The 16,257-nt window shown below is 50.5% G+C and overlaps 1 pseudogene; it reads left to right on the top strand.

Moving 5' to 3' along the window:
• Nucleotides 1-14,510: 14,510 nt before the first annotated feature.
• LOC129400363 (U4 spliceosomal RNA) lies at nucleotides 14,511-14,662 on the top strand (annotated as a pseudogene).
• Nucleotides 14,663-16,257: the final 1,595 nt, after the last annotated feature.

Here is a 16,257-nt window from a genome sequence, read left to right as displayed (position 1 = left end):
AGAGGAGGACATTTAAGTTCAGGCTCATCCTTGTCATCTGCAGCGAGCATGCCGTGAGGGTGCGTTTGGCTGCCTTCCGTCAGCATCCCGGATCCGTTGTGTCTGCGTCTCCATAACACAGTGTGGAAAGCGAGCAAACCGGAGATAAACACTTTTTGAAAAAGTTAAAGCTTGATTAGCTGCGCACCGCGGAGGCCCAGGGAAATTGAGTTTCACAAAAAAATTGGCTAATTGGACCAGCATATAATATCAGGAATGTTAAATACACAAGTGAGCACACGGGGTTTATGGCAAGCGCTGATTAAGACGAAGTTTCTGATCATCAAAGTTTTAATGGCACAAGCTCATTTGAATTTCTTCGGTCTGAAAGGGAGATTAGAGAACCATGTGCATAGAATATCTGGTGCGATTTTTCCACTCGGCCCCACTCCGATGGGGTCCCTGACATGTTCAGAGCCCATTGATTCCGCCCGACGGTCCGCGGAGCTCCTCGGGCCGGCCCCACGCTAGCCCAAACAGGACTTGCCCCAGATGTGTTTATCACATTGCACAGCGAATGCAAAGAGAGGAAAAGTCTGCCTATCGTCGGAGCGATTTCGAAATCAAAGCCATCCCCCGCACACCAGAAGCCCAGAGCAGCCAAGAGATAGGCCGAGTTTATAAACTTCTATAATGTGTTTATTGCAAGGATGGCAATTACCCAATATCCCTGCCCTCCTGGGTCTTAGATCAGAATATTTCCACAAAAAGCAATCTGTGTTTGACTGCATCGAACCAGTCCTAATTCCAGATGTCTGTTGTATGCCAGCACCAGGCATGGGGGTGGAGAGGCAGAAAGGAAGCCATGAACATTCCGTTCCCGTCCCCTGGCCCGTCTGGGCTGGTCTGTGCTTGTATGGAGTGTAGTTGGGGGGCTGGGAGTGAAGGGGTTGCTGCTGCCTCCCCCTCTTCTTCCTCAGAGCTGGATGTCACCCATCAGGTCATTGTCTTCCCCAGACACAAACTTAGGGGCGTCTCTCTTTGAGAACCCCCACACGGCCACACTTACAGACTTCTCTCCTGAGGGAAATGGCTATGACAAAGAAAAGGAGAGAGAAAGAGACAGAGACAGACAGACAGAGAGAGACTGCCATAGAGACAGGCTGGGTGGAGGGGAGAGAAATGAGGACATTGGGGGCTGGAGTGATAGCACAGCGGGGAGGGCGTTTGCCTTGCACGAGGCTGACCCGGGTTCGATTCCCAGCGTCCCATATGGTCGGTCCCCTGAGCACCTCCAGGAGTAATTCCTGAGTGCATGAGCCATGAGTAACCCCTGTGTGTTGCCGGGTGTGACCCAAAAAGAAAAAAAATGAGGACATTGGTGGTGCAAATCATGCACTGGTGAAGGGACGGGCGTTGGAATATATGACTGAAAAACCCAATCCTGAACAACTGTGTGACTCTGTGACTGCGTATCTCATGGTGATTCAATTAAAAAGCAGGGAGGAGCAAAAAAAAATTTTAAGTTTTTTAGAAAACAGAAATGGCTACCGCGTCCCTAATTTACACTAGGCTGGAAAACGCTGACGAGGCAGAAAAGGACCCTCGTTCCTGCTGTCGCAGAGAGCGCACGCAGGCCGCATCACTCAGGAATGACTCAGCGCAGCACAGCCTGCTACCAGAGAGCCTTGAACGTCACTCCACGCCACTGCCAGCGAGCCTCTAGGCCCGCTCGTTCACCCAGGTCCCGGGCATGCAAGCGTCTGAGCCCCATCCTCAGCCTGGACCCCTTCCTCAGGTGAAAACACAAAACAAGGTCGCTTTGTGGAATCCTCCTTGGGGTTTATTCCGCCCTTTCTTCAGGCACACTCTTGGCTTTTTGGATCACACCCGGTGATGCACAGGGGTTACTCCTGGCTCTGCACTCAGGAATTAGCCTTGGCGGTGCTCAGGGGACCATATGGGATGCTGGGGATTGAACCCGGGTTGGCCGCATGCACCGCATGCAAAGGAAACGCCCTACCCGCTGTGCTATCGCTCTAGCCCCCATCCTCAGGCACACTCTTGGCCAATCTTCAAAACAACCCCATTAAAGGGAGGCCACATACTCATTTCCGGGTGGGGCGGGACTGCCATTCGGGACCCCTCTGGGATGCCATCTAGCTAATGGGATGGATTTGCTTCCCAATGCGCAGACCAAGAGCTGTGTTGGAGAGCTGAGAAGACCCAGGTACGGTGTGACCACAGATGGCCAGACTCCTGAGTGTCTGGGGACTGGTGGCACAGTCTGGACCTTGGCTTGCCTTGGCCTCTATGCTAAGAGGTGCGTGTCCAGATGCAAGGAAGCTTTCCCCACTGCTCTCTGTGCCCAAAGGCTCCAAAGTAGAGAACACAGCCCCAAGGTGGTACACAGGACAATCCTTTGAGAGGAAGTGGGGGCGGGGGTGAACTGAGTGAACTTCACCCAGAAAAAAAAACTGTTTTTGGTTTTGGGGCCACACCTAGTTGTGATCAGGTCCTTCTCTCGGCTCTGTGCTCAGGTGTCACTCCTGGCAAGTTCAGAGGACCGTATGGGATGACCAGGATTGAATCTGGGTTGGCTGCATGCAAGGCAAGCATTCTACTCACTCCACTATCATTCTGGTTCCTCCCTCCCTCCCCCCCAAAAAATTTATTTTTTAAAAAATTTTTTATTTATCTGTTTGGGTATCACACCTGGGGATGCTCAGGGATTACTCCTGGCTCTGCACTGAGGAATTACTCCTTGCGCCACTCAGGGGACTATATGGGATGCCAGGGATGGAACCCAGGTTGGCTGCATTCAAGACACACACGCTTCCCACTGTACTATTTCTCCAGCCCCCCTACCCCCCCAAATTCTTAAGTCACAACCCTAATCCCTAGAACCTCAGAATGTGATTTTATTTGGGAATAGGATCTTTACAGAGGCAATCAAGTTCAAATGAGGTCACTTCGGGTGACACCCCCCCCCCCCATATGACTAATGTCTAGGAAAAGGGAAATTTGGAATAGATACTGCTGGAGGGAAGACAAAATGAAAAGGCACAGAGAGAAGACAAGCCAAGGAGAAGAGCCTTGAACAGAGTTTCACAGTCCTCAGAATAAACCAGCGCTGCCGCCATCTTGTTCTTGGACTTTATTTCTGTTGTTTTAGCCACCCAGTGTCTTACTGGCAAACTAACATAGGTAGTAAAAAAAATACCAGAACTGTAGAACCTCCATCTACACACTGTGGTAGTCTGGATGAATCACTCACCTGAATGCCCCTTCTCAGGTCACTCCCCTGCTGTACTATGTATGGGGCCACGTACTCACCACCACCACAGTGCCTTGCTTTGGCCAAAGAACCACAGCTAGATATGGCTGGTGAACTGGCACTTTCACTGTGCCATACTGTGTGGTCTGCTGTCATCAGGAAACCATGCTCCAGATGTCTGGGGTCTCACCAGCCTGGGTTCTAGAACCAAGCCTGGCCAGGCTGCATTGGGAAATCACCGAGCCCAGGCTAAGAACCTGACACTGGAGAGAGAAAGAGAGAGAGAGAGAGAGAGAGAGAGAGAGAGAGAGAGAGAGAGAGAGAGAGAGAGAGAGAGAGTACAGTGGTAAGGCACTTGTTTTGCATGCAGCCGGCCCTGTTCAATCCCCACACCCCATATGGTATCATGAGCCTCATTCACCAAGAGTGATCCCTGAGGACACCCTGAGTATATGCCTGTGGTTGTAAAGCAATGTATTTTGGAATATTTATCTCGTAGTTATTTATTTATTTATCACACCAGGTGATACTCAGAGGTTACTTCTGGTTCTGCACCAAGAAATTACTCCTGGAAGTGTTCAGGGGACCATATGGGATGCCAGGGATCGAACCTTGGTCGGCCTCATGCAAGGCGAACACCCTACCCGCTGTGCTACTGCTTTGCCCCCTGTTTTGTGGTTATATTGTGACATGAACCGACCATTCCTATTCCCAAGATGCAGAGCCCTGTAGGTCACAGCAACAGCACCCAGGGTGGCAGAAGGCAGAGAGGGATGGCTGGCTGGCTGGCTGCTAATTCGAACAGCATCTGCCTGGTACTCTTTCACACCCAGGAGTGGGTTGCACCAGGGCAAACGCATTTGCAAACCGTGTGAGCCAGTACTAACTAAACTCATCACTGCAAAATGGGTCAGGGGGTTTGACGTGGCTCCTTGAACGAAACTGCGGCTTGAAAAGTCTGGGAAGGGGAGCAAAAGCAAGGCAGAAAGTGGCGGAACTCAGAGTCCTCCTGGTTCTGCTGTTCAACCAGGTTGGAAGGAAGCCATCGTCTCATTGAATCTGACAAGGACTCAGCAGTAGTTGTTTCAGACTCAACTGTCAGATCCTGTGAAACGTGAATGTTCAACCTCAGTCATCAGTGGTGGACCTCTCGTGGGTCTTCTGGTGTGAGCAAGATCGTTGACACATGCTTTATACGTCAATATACATGATGGGAAGGTGCCATGGGGTGAGATCACTTCACAGTTGATCGAGCCGTGTCACACTCATTTATTAACTTGTTGGATCAGTTCTCTTGTTTAATGCTAAGGACGTATTAGGACACTTATTGAATGGGACAAAGGTGCCCCCGAAACCTGAGTACAGAGACTGGGACTCGCTAGGGCTGTTATGTGCTTGCACTGTTTCTAAAGCCTGGAGGGAGGGATATGACATCATGGGAAAAAGTGAGGCCACACATTGGCGCCACCAAATGAGAACCATCCGGAATGGAGGAGAGGGAGGGAGTCAGGTTCCCCATGGCCCAGCGGTGGTGCTAAATTTCCCCGTAACCCACCTCTGAGCTTTGCAAAGTCCAGAGAGGTCATACCCCAGGGTTCCCCCGCAACTCTGACACTACTCAGGGCATGTGTGGAGACATGACAGGCTCCCCCCAATTCAATCCTAAGTTCCCTGTCTCCCCTCCCCTGCCCCAGTGCACTTGCTCTGGGCACAGTCACTGAGCGGCCAGAGTGTAGGCCCAGAGCTGATGACACAAGAAACGGTTAGATAATCCCGAACCCTCCCTCTATGCCAGAGAAATCTCTTCCTCCCTGACCCCGTGAACTCTCTAGCTTCTCACTCTCTTATAGTTCTTGGCACTATCATGTCTTCAAGCATTTGTTCCTCAGAGTCCATCCTGGGTGTCCTGTGTCAAAGATGTGGGCCTGGCCTGAGGGAGGTGGGGACCCCATTTTATGTTCCTTTGAGAGTAGAATCTACTGAGGGAATTGGGTGCATGAATGAGCTTCTTGTTCCTAGGTCTTTTCTAGGCTACTTTTCTAGGGTGATGAGGGGGGATAGAGGGGGTGGAAAAACACTGGTTGGCCCAGGGGTCCACCATCTTGAATAATTCTCTTCAAACTCCATGGAAGACCAGGTCATGTCCAGGGTTACTATGAAGACCCAGACACAGAGGGGGCTGTCAACCTGGATGCAATCCCAGGCACCATATATGGTCCCCCGAGCCCCACCCAAAGTGTTCCCTGAGCACAGAGCCAGGAATAAGCCCTAAACACTGCTGGGTGTGGTCCCAAAACAAGCAAACCAAAAAAAGGAGAGTTTGGGGAGCAACCCCTGGTGAACTATGCCATTTCTGGCTCTGTGCTGGCAGTCGAAGCTGGCAGTCCTGGGAGACCGTGATAGAACTCGAGTCAGCGCATACAAGGCAAATGCTTTAACCCCTGTCCTATCTCTCCAGTCCTTTGGCACAGCATCTTCCCAGTCTCACCTGCAGGTCCACATCATCCTGCCCTTTGGTCCTGCCTATCACTCGAAAAGAAGATTTCAGCTTGAGAGACACAGCAAGGAAAGAATCTTGGACCAGATTGCATCTTCCAAAGATGGATGGATGGCCACGGTCACGGACTCAGTTGCATTCCCCACCGCCAGCCCTGCATCCCGTAGGTTCAAGCCCCAACCCTCCCAAGCCCGGGCATTTGGTGATAAGGCCTTTAAGGAGGTCATTAAGGCTAAGTGAGATCATAAGGGTGGAGCCCTGATCCACTAGGATTAGTGTCCCGGTAAGAAGAGGAAGGGAGGAGCCAGGGAGATAGTTCAAAGAGGTGGAGTGCATGCCTTGCATGCTCCAGGCCCCAACATAGATTCCTGGCACTGCTTGGCTCCAAACAGCACGGGGTGTAGCCCTGATGGTCCCCAGCATGCCAGGCTGGAGCACCATATCACTGGGGCTGAGACTGAACTATTCAGAAGAGGAAACCGCCCCAGGGAGTGGGATGAGCAGAGGAAAGGCCAGGTGAGGATATATCTGTAAGCCAAGGAAACGGGCCTCAGGAGAAACAACCTTGACCTAGGGCTTCCAGCTTCCAGAACTGTAAGAGGATAACCTTTTTGTGGTTGAAACCAGCATTTCTCAATCAGGATCCATCTGGCATCCAGGAAGCCCCCAGGATATTTCAAGGGGCCATAGGTAAAAATTGCATAAATGGAGCCAGAGAGATTGGACAGCAGGTAGGGTATTTGCCTTGCACATGGCCAGTCCGATCCCCGGCATCCCATACAGTCCCCGGGGGCTGGAGCGATAGCACAGCGGGTAGGGCGTTTGCCTTGCATACGACCAACCTGGGTTCGATTCCCAGCATCCCATATGGTCCCCTGAGCACTGCCAAGAGTGATTCCTGAGTGCAGAGCCAGGAGTAACCCCTGTGCATTGCTGGGTGTGACCCAAAAAGCAAAAAAACAAGCAAACAAAAATAACCATACGGTCCCCGGAACCTCACAAGGATTGATCTTCAAGTGCAGAGACAAGAGAAAGCCCTGAGCATTGCTGGGTGTGACCCAAAAAATGGCATAAATGGGGGTCATGGAGTGAGAATAGGGTGTCAGTCAGTAAGACAGGAGGGCCTCAGGAAGGCAGCAAAGTCAAAAGGGAGCCACAATTAGGAAAAAGTTTGAGACAACACGGAGGGGGGGTTGTTTGGGTTAGGGTTTCTGGTTTCTGGGCCACACCCAGCTATGCTCAGGAGTTACTCCTGACTCTGTGCTCAGGGATCACACTTGGCTGGCTTGGGGAACCATATGAGGTGCTGGGGATTAAACCAGGGTCGACCACACGCAAGGCAAGTGCCCTACCCACTGTACTCGGTCTCCAGCCCCCAGCCTGTGGAATTTTATGACTGGTGAAGAGAACCACCCCACATCTGCCTTCCCACAGGCTCCTCCACATGAGGCTGAGACAGTCGTAAGAAGTACGCTACTGCTCCAGGCTGGCGCCAGAGCACAATGGGCAGGGCACTTGCCTTGCACATGGCCGAGACGGGTTCGATCCCCAGCATCCCATATGGCTCTCTGAGCACTGCCAGGGTTGATGCCTGAGTACAGAATCAGGACTAAGGGGCTGGAGCAATAGCACAGCAGGTAGGGCATTTGCCTTCCACGCGGCCGACCCAGGTTCGATTCCCAGCATCCCAGATGGTCCCCCGAGCACCACCAAGGGAAGTTCCTGAGTGCAGAGTCAGGAGCAACCCCTGAGCATTGCTGGGTGTGATTCCCCCCTCAAACAAACAAAAAAAAAAGAATCAGGACTAAACACTGAGCAACTAACTGTCAGGTGAGCGCCACCCACAGCCCCACCTCACATCCCTCCAAAATATAGAAAAAAGAAAATGACATTTCCAGGGGCCCAGGATATGACTCGGTGACTGACACAGCTGCCTTGTGAGTGTGAGTCCATGCACTTAATCCCCAGGGCCACTGGCATGTACTGAAGCCCTGATGTCCAGGATTCCTGGTGCCGCCCGTGATTTCTGGCTCCATGCCAACCAGGCCGGTGTGACCATGGCCACTAAAGAGTGCATCCCCTGTGAGCACCACAGCTCAAAAAATAATGCACCATGGCAAGGAATTTTTGATCCCTGGCAAGAACGTGCATGAGCACCACTGTAACCCGGGCAAGCCCCACAGCCAGAGTGTACCGGAACACCACCGGTAAGGGTGCAAGCACAGGGCAGGGTCGTAGCTCAGGGTGGGGGAGCATTGCCCTGCGTGCGCAAGGCCCTGGGTCTGATCCCTGGCACGGCAAAAAGAATGAAGCGCATCAATGTGCAAGCACCCCCACCAAACGCGTGTTCCCCGCCTCGTCTTCACAACGACAACATCAACAGAAGGAAGCGGGGGATGAAAACAAATGGAACAGCTCGCCAAAAATAAGAAAAGAAAATGACACTTGTAAGTGGGAGGGTGTCTCCCCCTTCCCTGGAACCCCATAAACCTCTGTGACTATCTCAACCCACAGAAGCCATTAGAAGCGAAGCTGGGTGACTTCCAAGACCTGGTCAGAGTGAAGCCATTCTGCCCAGCCTGGCCCCTTCCCACGCCCCCACCCAAGAACCCCACTGCCCACCACAAAGAGGTCACAGCAGCCAAGCCCACCTGAGGGTCCCAGGTCCCCAGAGGCCTGGCCAGCCTGGACGCAGGCACTGTGCTGACAGAAGCCTTGGCGGAGATTCCAGTCCCCCGTCAGGGGGTCATTTGAACTCTACACCCCCAGCGGACGCTGCGCCCACCGGCCTTGCCCAGACTGCAGATCTGTGAACAAAAACAATGTTCATTGTTCCCAACTGCTCATTTGGGGCTGGTTTCATAGGCAGCAATAGAAAACCAGAGAAAAAAAGAGGGGGAGGGGTTCATTGGGAACAAAAGCCTTCCAGAGACCACCTGGGAGAGAGTGGAACAAAATCACACACACACACACACACACACACACACACATACACACACACACACACACAGAGGCTTGAGGCCCCGCAGACAACAAAAAGGGCTGAGCACAGGCTTTGCATGCTGGAGGCTGGGGTTGGGTCCCCAGCACGACATGGGCTCCTCATCAAGCCAAGGCGCAGCCGCTGAGCATTGCTTGGTGTGGCCCCCAATCTAAAATGCAGACGAACTCATACCAACTTCCGGCACGCCGACCAGCGTTGCGCCCGAGATCGCTCCCACGTTTACAATTTTTGTTTCGTTTCTCCCTCAGCTCAGTCTGCCTGAGGAGATTTTTATTATTGTTATTAGTAGTATTAATAATGTCAATGGCATTTCAGACAGCGTTTAAAGAGGGCATATGCGCAGCGCAGAGAGAGAGAGAGAGAGAGAGAGAGAGAGAGAGAGAGAGAGAGAGAGAGAGAGAGAGAGAGGTAGAATCTGGAGGTTGAGCTGGAAGCGAGAATAATTAAAGGTTAAACTCCAGGTTTGCATTTGGTATTTATAGAATTTTCCATGCTCGGTGTGAGGGTTTGAAAACCAGGCTGAGCTGGGTAGCTCCTTTTAGCTCTTCAAGGAGGAAAAGGATTTTAACACGGGGAAATCAAGCCTGCCTACTTCAAAATTTGAAAAGGCCGCATAATTAAGCCGCTTTGTTGTTGCAAGGGATGCCCCAAAGGTGACCAGGAGAGGCTGCGGGCACCACACAAAGGCAAACTCTCAGGCTCTGCCCAGACGGCCAACCTGAACTCAGCAGCCTGGGTCCCCGGCAGCCTCAGGCAGCGGGCAGGCGCCTTTGACTGGAGCCCAGGCAGGCAGAGGAGGTGGGTGGCATTCCAGGGGTGGGGGATGGGGTGCCGAAGGCTGCAGGTGGAGGCGGAGTGCGAGGGGATGGCTCCCAGCTGTGCACAGAGGCAGAATGCAGAAGCCCCCCCCACACACACACACCACCACCCCTCGCACTCCCTCCTCCCCCAGCTCTTTTCTGCTTGGCTTACAGCTTGGTGTAGTGTCTTTTGTCACTTGTATTTCCTGTCTGGAACTCCAGAGCTCACTCTGTGTTGGCTCTTATCTTGCCCAGGACATGCTGATTGCCTTTTTTGCATTCCTGAAACTTGGATGGGAAAAAGTGGGGAGGAGAAGGGAGAGCAGGCCAGAGGAGGTGAGGGGTGTGTGTGTGTGGGGGGGGGGTCAGCTCCTGGTACTGGTCCCAGGAGTGTGTCCAATGCTTCTGGTACCAGAACTTCCCAAGACAAGACGTTGGCGGTGCAGGCTTGCAGGAGCTTGTTGAAATTGGCGCTGCGTTTCTTTGTGAAAACTGGATGGCTTCAAGGGACTATTATGCAGCTATTACAAAGGATGATTATATTTGCGGGAGGTGGGGTCTTGAGCCCCAAGGATTACACCTGGCAGTGGTCAGGGGGACCTTGTGGTACCTGGGATAAATCCAGAGCCTCACACGAAGGAGAGATATAGGAAAAGGGCAGGTGTGGGGGCCCTGAGAGATAGTATAGTGGGAAGGACACTTATCTTGCATGTGGCTGACCCAGATTTAATTCCCCAGCACCCCTTATGGCCCCTATAGCCCCACCAGGTATGATCCTTGAGCAAAGAGCCATGACAGAGCTCTGACCACAGGCAGAGTGTGGGGGGTGAGAAGAGGCAGGTGTGATAGGATGACAGGATGTGAAAAAAAATATCAGAACTCCAAACCACACCCCAGGTATACTTGCAACTCTACTAGTGGCTTCAGAGCAGTAGATGGGCCAGATATGAAACAGCCATGCCCACAGTGGTTTTTGGGGGGTGAGGGTGGGGCCATTGCTTTCGGTTTCTGGGGTTTTTACTTGGGGGGGGAGTCACACCCAATTGTACTCGGGACATACTCCTGGCTATGTTCAGGGAGCACTCCTAGCGGCGCTCAGAGAACTCTATGTGATACCAGGGTGTTCAGAGCCTTGCCTGCTGTGTTAACATTCTGGCCCCAGAAGGCCAGCTGTCACAAGAGACAAGAAAGGTGGAAATGGGGACTGGAGCGATAGCACAGCTCACTAGGTGAGCCCCACCTCTCAAAAATGGTTAGTGAGGGCTAAGGACGCAGCGTAGTGTCAGTGTTCTTGCCTGTATGAGGTTATGTTTAGTCCCCAACACCCTACTAAAGGGGCTCTGGGGGAGGCAGAGAGATAATATTGCAGGTCAGGTATGTGTTCTGTACACGGCTAATTTGGGTCTGATCCCTGGCACCCCTTATGAACCCCCAAGTACTGCCGGCAGTGACCCCTGAGCAGCGAGCCACGAGCAAGCTCTGAGCATGCCTAAGCGTGACCCCAAACCTGAAACCAAAGAAACAAACATAAAAACAACAGAAAGGTTTAAATGGCAAATTGCGTGTGTGTTTTATATGTGATATATTTTGCAATTAGAAATGAATTACATTTTAAGTGGATAAGGTGGATTAGCAATTGCCAGCAGCTAGGAGAAAGGAGGGGGCTTCGGAGTTTACTGGCTACGGGCTTTTGTTTGTGAATAATGAAAATGCTTTGGAACTAGCGAGAGGTAATGATTGTTCAACATTCTGAACTTACAAAAGGCCACTGAGTTATCACTGTAAAATGATTAGTCTTATGTGAGGCTCACCTAAAAAAAAAATAGCTCAGGGGACCATATATAGGGTGGTGGGGATCAAACCTGGGTTGACCTCGTGCAAATGAAACACCCTACCTGCTGTACTATCGCTCTGGCCTCTCTAATTTTTTTTAAATGAAAAATAATAATAAGCTGGGGCTGGAGCAATAGCACAGCGGGTAGGGCATTTGCCTTGCATGCGGCCGACCCGGGTTCGATTCCCAGCATCCCATATGGTCCCCCGAGCACCGCCAGGAGTAATTCCTGAATGTAGAGCCAGGAGTAACCCCTGAGCATCGCTGGGTATGATCCAAAAAGTAAAATAAGGGGGCTGGATTGATAGCACAGCGGGTAGGGCGTTTGCCTTGCACGCGGCCGACCCGGGTTCAAATCCCAGCATCCCATATGGTCCCCTGAGCACCGCCAGGGGTGATTCCTGAGTGCATGAGCCAGGAGTGACCCCTGTGCATTGCTGGGTGTGACCCATAAAGCAAAAAAAAACCAAAAAGTAAAATAATAATAATAATAATAAGCTAAAATAGTCTGTGTCCTATCTTTTTATTTATTTTATTATGGTGTAGGTGGCATGGTTATGATAACGGTGATGTCTATGGGGAGGTCCTGTTTATTTGGTGGGGGGGGCTGGAAGTTTAGAGGCTATGCTTAGGCTTTGCTTAGGCTCTTCACTCAAGGATTACTCCTGGCAGCTTTAGGGGCCCACATGAGGTGTTGGGGATCAAACCCAGGTCAGCAGCATGCAAGGCAAGCACCCTAACGCTCTGGTCCCTGATGTCTGTAGTTCGGTTGTACAAAGTTACTGTATCTTCACCACCAACCAAGTGTCCCAGACCCTCCACCACTCTCCTTATGTTAGTTTTGTTTCTTATTTTATTTATTTCTTTGGTTTAAGGAAAACCTGTCTTTAGGATAACATTGGCTTGTACTTTCTCCTCTGCCACAAAAAGTTTAGGTTTACCCAACACAGTGGGCTGGAGCAATAGCACAGCAGGTAGGGCATTTGCCTTGCACTCGGCTGACCCGGGTTCAATTCCTCCATCTCTCTCGGAGAGCCCGGCAAGCTACTGAGAGTATCCCACCCACATGACCGAGCCTGGCAAGGGGGACCATATGGGATGTAAAGGATTGAGCCCAGGTTGGCCGTAAGCAAAGAAAGTGCCCTACTGGCTATTCCATTGCTCTGGTCCCTGTTTTGTTTTTAGCCACACCCTGCAGTGCAAAAATATTGCTTGTCACTTTTTAATATATAGTCATATATGTTGTGTTATGGATGAATGTATTAATAATAAAATATATTAACATAAATTCATAATGCGGCATATCAGAGATGAGCACAGTATATTCTCACTAAACCGAGTAAATCAGAAGGGGAAGTCTCTGAGCATTGCTGAGGGCAGAAGCCTTTGGCAACTCTCATCCAACTGTGTCAGTGATTCAACGAGAGGGTCCAAGGATGCTCAGGCCACACGGTACTAGGGATTACTAGACACACACCATGGTATTGGAGTCCTTCACGTCGCACCCTACGATGATCAGGGGCTTTCCAGAGTTTCATTCAGTGATGCTTGGGGAACTATGGAGTGCCAGGAATGGCTCATATGTTAGACATGTGCCTTAACCCCCGTACTATCTCTTCAGCCTACACACACACACACACACACACACACACACACACACACACACACACACACACCAATATATATTTAATCTCTGCTGTGTTCCCAGTTTAATGCTGAAACATAGTCACCTGAACTAGTCACAAGTTTTAGAAGCTGGATGGCAGAGGGTTGTTCAGTGTCTCAATTATAGCAAGGATGAGAAAGCTGAATCATGAACTGGCAGCAGGGAAAGTTGAGCGGCTGCCTGAATTGCCTCAAAGGACCAAACACCCACCCCAACCGGTCCACTCTAGGTGCTTCTGGAAAGGGAGGTGACTCAGAGACTGAGAACAGGAAGATCAGTCAAACATCCATTTAGGGGGCTGGAGAGATGCTACAGGGGTCAAAGAGCTTGCCTTACAAGAGGCAGGCTCAGGTTTGATTCCCCTAGCACCGGGTACAGTCTCCTGAGCATCACCAGGAGTGAGCCCTGAGCACAGCCAGAAGTAAGCCCTGAGCTCTGCCAGGTGTGATACAAAAAACGAAAAATCAAAACAAACAAAAACAGATGTTTGGCTGTCTTCCCTGCTCTGTATACCTAAGACACTCTCTTCATCCCCATCTCCTCCAGACAGACGACTAATCTTTGATTATCACAGTGGGATAAAAATCAGAAGGAAGATGTGTCTTTGGGTTGACGCACCAGGCATAGTTAAAAGTAGAATGCAGGGGGCTGGAGCAATAGTACAGCGGGGAGGGCATTTGCCTTGCACACGGCTGACCTGGGTTCCATCCCTGGCATCCCATATGGACTCCCGAGCACTGCGAGGAGTAATTCCTGAGTGCAGATCCAGGAGTGGCCCCTGAGCATTGCCAGATGTAACCAAAAAAATAATTAAAAAATGAAATAAAAAGTAAATGCATAGGGCCAGACCAATAGTACAGCGGGTAGGGCTCTTGCCTTACACATGGGTGACCGGGGTTGGATCCCCAGCACCCAGCACCCCATATGGTTCCCCAAGCACACCAGGAATGATTCCTGTGCACAGAGCCAGGAGAAAGCCCTGAGCACCGCTGAGGGTGACTCCAAAACGACCCAAAAAAGATAGAGTGTTCAAATGAAAGCAGGGAGATTAGGTATGAGTTTTCTCTCACTTTTTTTCCCCTTCTGGATTTTAAGCCACACTCAGGCATGTTCAGAGCTACTCCTGACTTCATGCTCAGGAGTCACTCTGGTGGTGCTGAGGGACCATGTCGTGCTGAAGATTGAAGCCAGACCTCCTACTTGCAAAGCTTGTGCTCAAGTACCTTGAGTTATATCCCTGGCCCAAAGAATGTTTCAAGTTTTTGGTGTTTGGGGTAGTTTTTTTGGGGTTTGGTTTTGTTTCTTACTGTGCCAGGGATTGTTCCCAAATCTCCTACAGGCCAAGCATGTTCTTTACCTCTGAGCCACATCTCCAATCCCTAAGTTCCCTTATGAACACTGCACCCCCAGCCAACCTCTCTTGTCCAATCAATTCTTAGAAACTTGAAATCCAAGCTTTGTGCAGTGGCAGTATCATAGCCAATGAGGTTGATCTGAGGCACGATTATTGCTAATTGAAATCTGAAATCCAGGCATGGGCCCTTTAGGAAGGAGACTGAGCACAAATATCAGAGATTACCCAATTTAAAGGCCCTAGTCAAAGGCAGGAGAGCTGGGAAGCCAGAGAGATAGTACAGCAGCTAGGGTGCTTGCCTTGCATGTGGCTGACCTGGGTTAGATCTCTAGTATTCCATATGGTCCCCCAAGCCCATCAGGAGGGATCCTTGAGTATTGAGCCAAGATCAAACCCTGAGAACCAATGATTGTGGCCCCTAAACAAAAAATAGTGAGGGGTGTTGGGAGGGCTGGGGAGATCATTCAAAGGTACGAGTGCAGACTTCGTAGGTAGGAGAGTTTGGGGTTCTATTCCTGGCACCAACTGCTTGGAGTGCCCCACAGGAGTCAGACCACTATTGAAAAGCATTTGTCAAGTTTGAGCCTGCATTAGACTCCCTTCGAGGGTTTGTGGAAATCCAGAATACATCAGGAAGGGGCCCAGCTCAGGTTGTGCATTTTCTAGAAGCTGCCAGGTGATGTTGCAAGCACTCAACCCACTGTGCTATTGCTCCAGTCCCCAAATAAACAAGTTTGTATATTGAAAAGATCACTGCGGATACAATACAAAGGATCAAAATAGGGACCAAAATAATAGTAGGGTGGGTAGGGCGCTTGCCTTGTACACAGCCTACCCAGGTTCAATCCCCGGCATCACATATGGCCTTTTGTGCCCTGCCAGGAGTGATCACTGAGTGCACAACTAGGAGTAAGCCTGAGCACCACTGGTGTTGCCCAGAAACAGAACAAAGAGTGAATGAAAATAGACTCACATAAACATGTCTCGCCATTTATTTTCAGGATACCAGAGACAAACATCCTAAAAGTATCTAAAGAGAAAACATTTGTGTGCAAAAGATTGAGATTAAGAATGGCTTTGGGGGCTGGAGCGATAGCACAGTGGGTAGGGCATTTGCCTTGCACGCGTCCGACCCAGGTTCGATTCCCAGAATCCTATATGGTCCCCTGAGCACCGCCAGGAGTGATTCCTGAGTGCAGAGCCAAGAGTAACCTCGAGCATCGCTGGGTGTGACCCAAAAAGCAAAAAAAAAAAAAAAAAAAAAAGGAATGGCTTTGGATTTCTCAACAGCAACTCTGAAACTGGGAAGAAAAAGTAGGGGGAAAAAACACTTTCATAATTCTAAGGATGAGTGAATTCAATTTAGGATTTTATATCCAGTCAAACAATCAGTTAAGGGGCTGGAGCAATAGCACAGCGGGTAGGGCGTTTGCCTTGCACGCAGCCGACCCGGGTTCGGTTCCCAGCATCCCATATGGTCCCCTGAGCACCGCCAGGGGTGACTCCTGAGTGCAGAGCCAGGAGTAACCTCTGTGCATTGCCGTGTGTGACCCAAAAAGCAAAACAACAACAACAACAAAAAACAATCAGTTAAGTGTGAGCATAGAAAAAGACTTCTTTATCATGCAAATTCTCCAAAATTTGCTGCCTGTGCATCATCTCTTAGGAAGCAAGTAGAGGAGAAGATCTACCAAAACATTCAGAAAAATCAAAACAGAAGAAAACACAAAATCCACCCGATAGAATCAGAGGGAATCTCCTTTTCTGAGATAGTAAAATCCCAAGCACGGGAGCCACCATCCTACCTAGACACAAGCTGCTTAGAGGTTTCCCATTAAAAAAGAAG

Source organism: Sorex araneus, chromosome X (genome assembly GCF_027595985.1).
Source record: "Sorex araneus isolate mSorAra2 chromosome X, mSorAra2.pri, whole genome shotgun sequence".
Lineage (NCBI taxonomy): Eukaryota > Metazoa > Chordata > Mammalia > Eulipotyphla > Soricidae > Sorex > Sorex araneus.
Note: the sequence above shows the minus strand (reverse complement) of the source record. Positions and strands in the feature narration are given on the sequence as shown.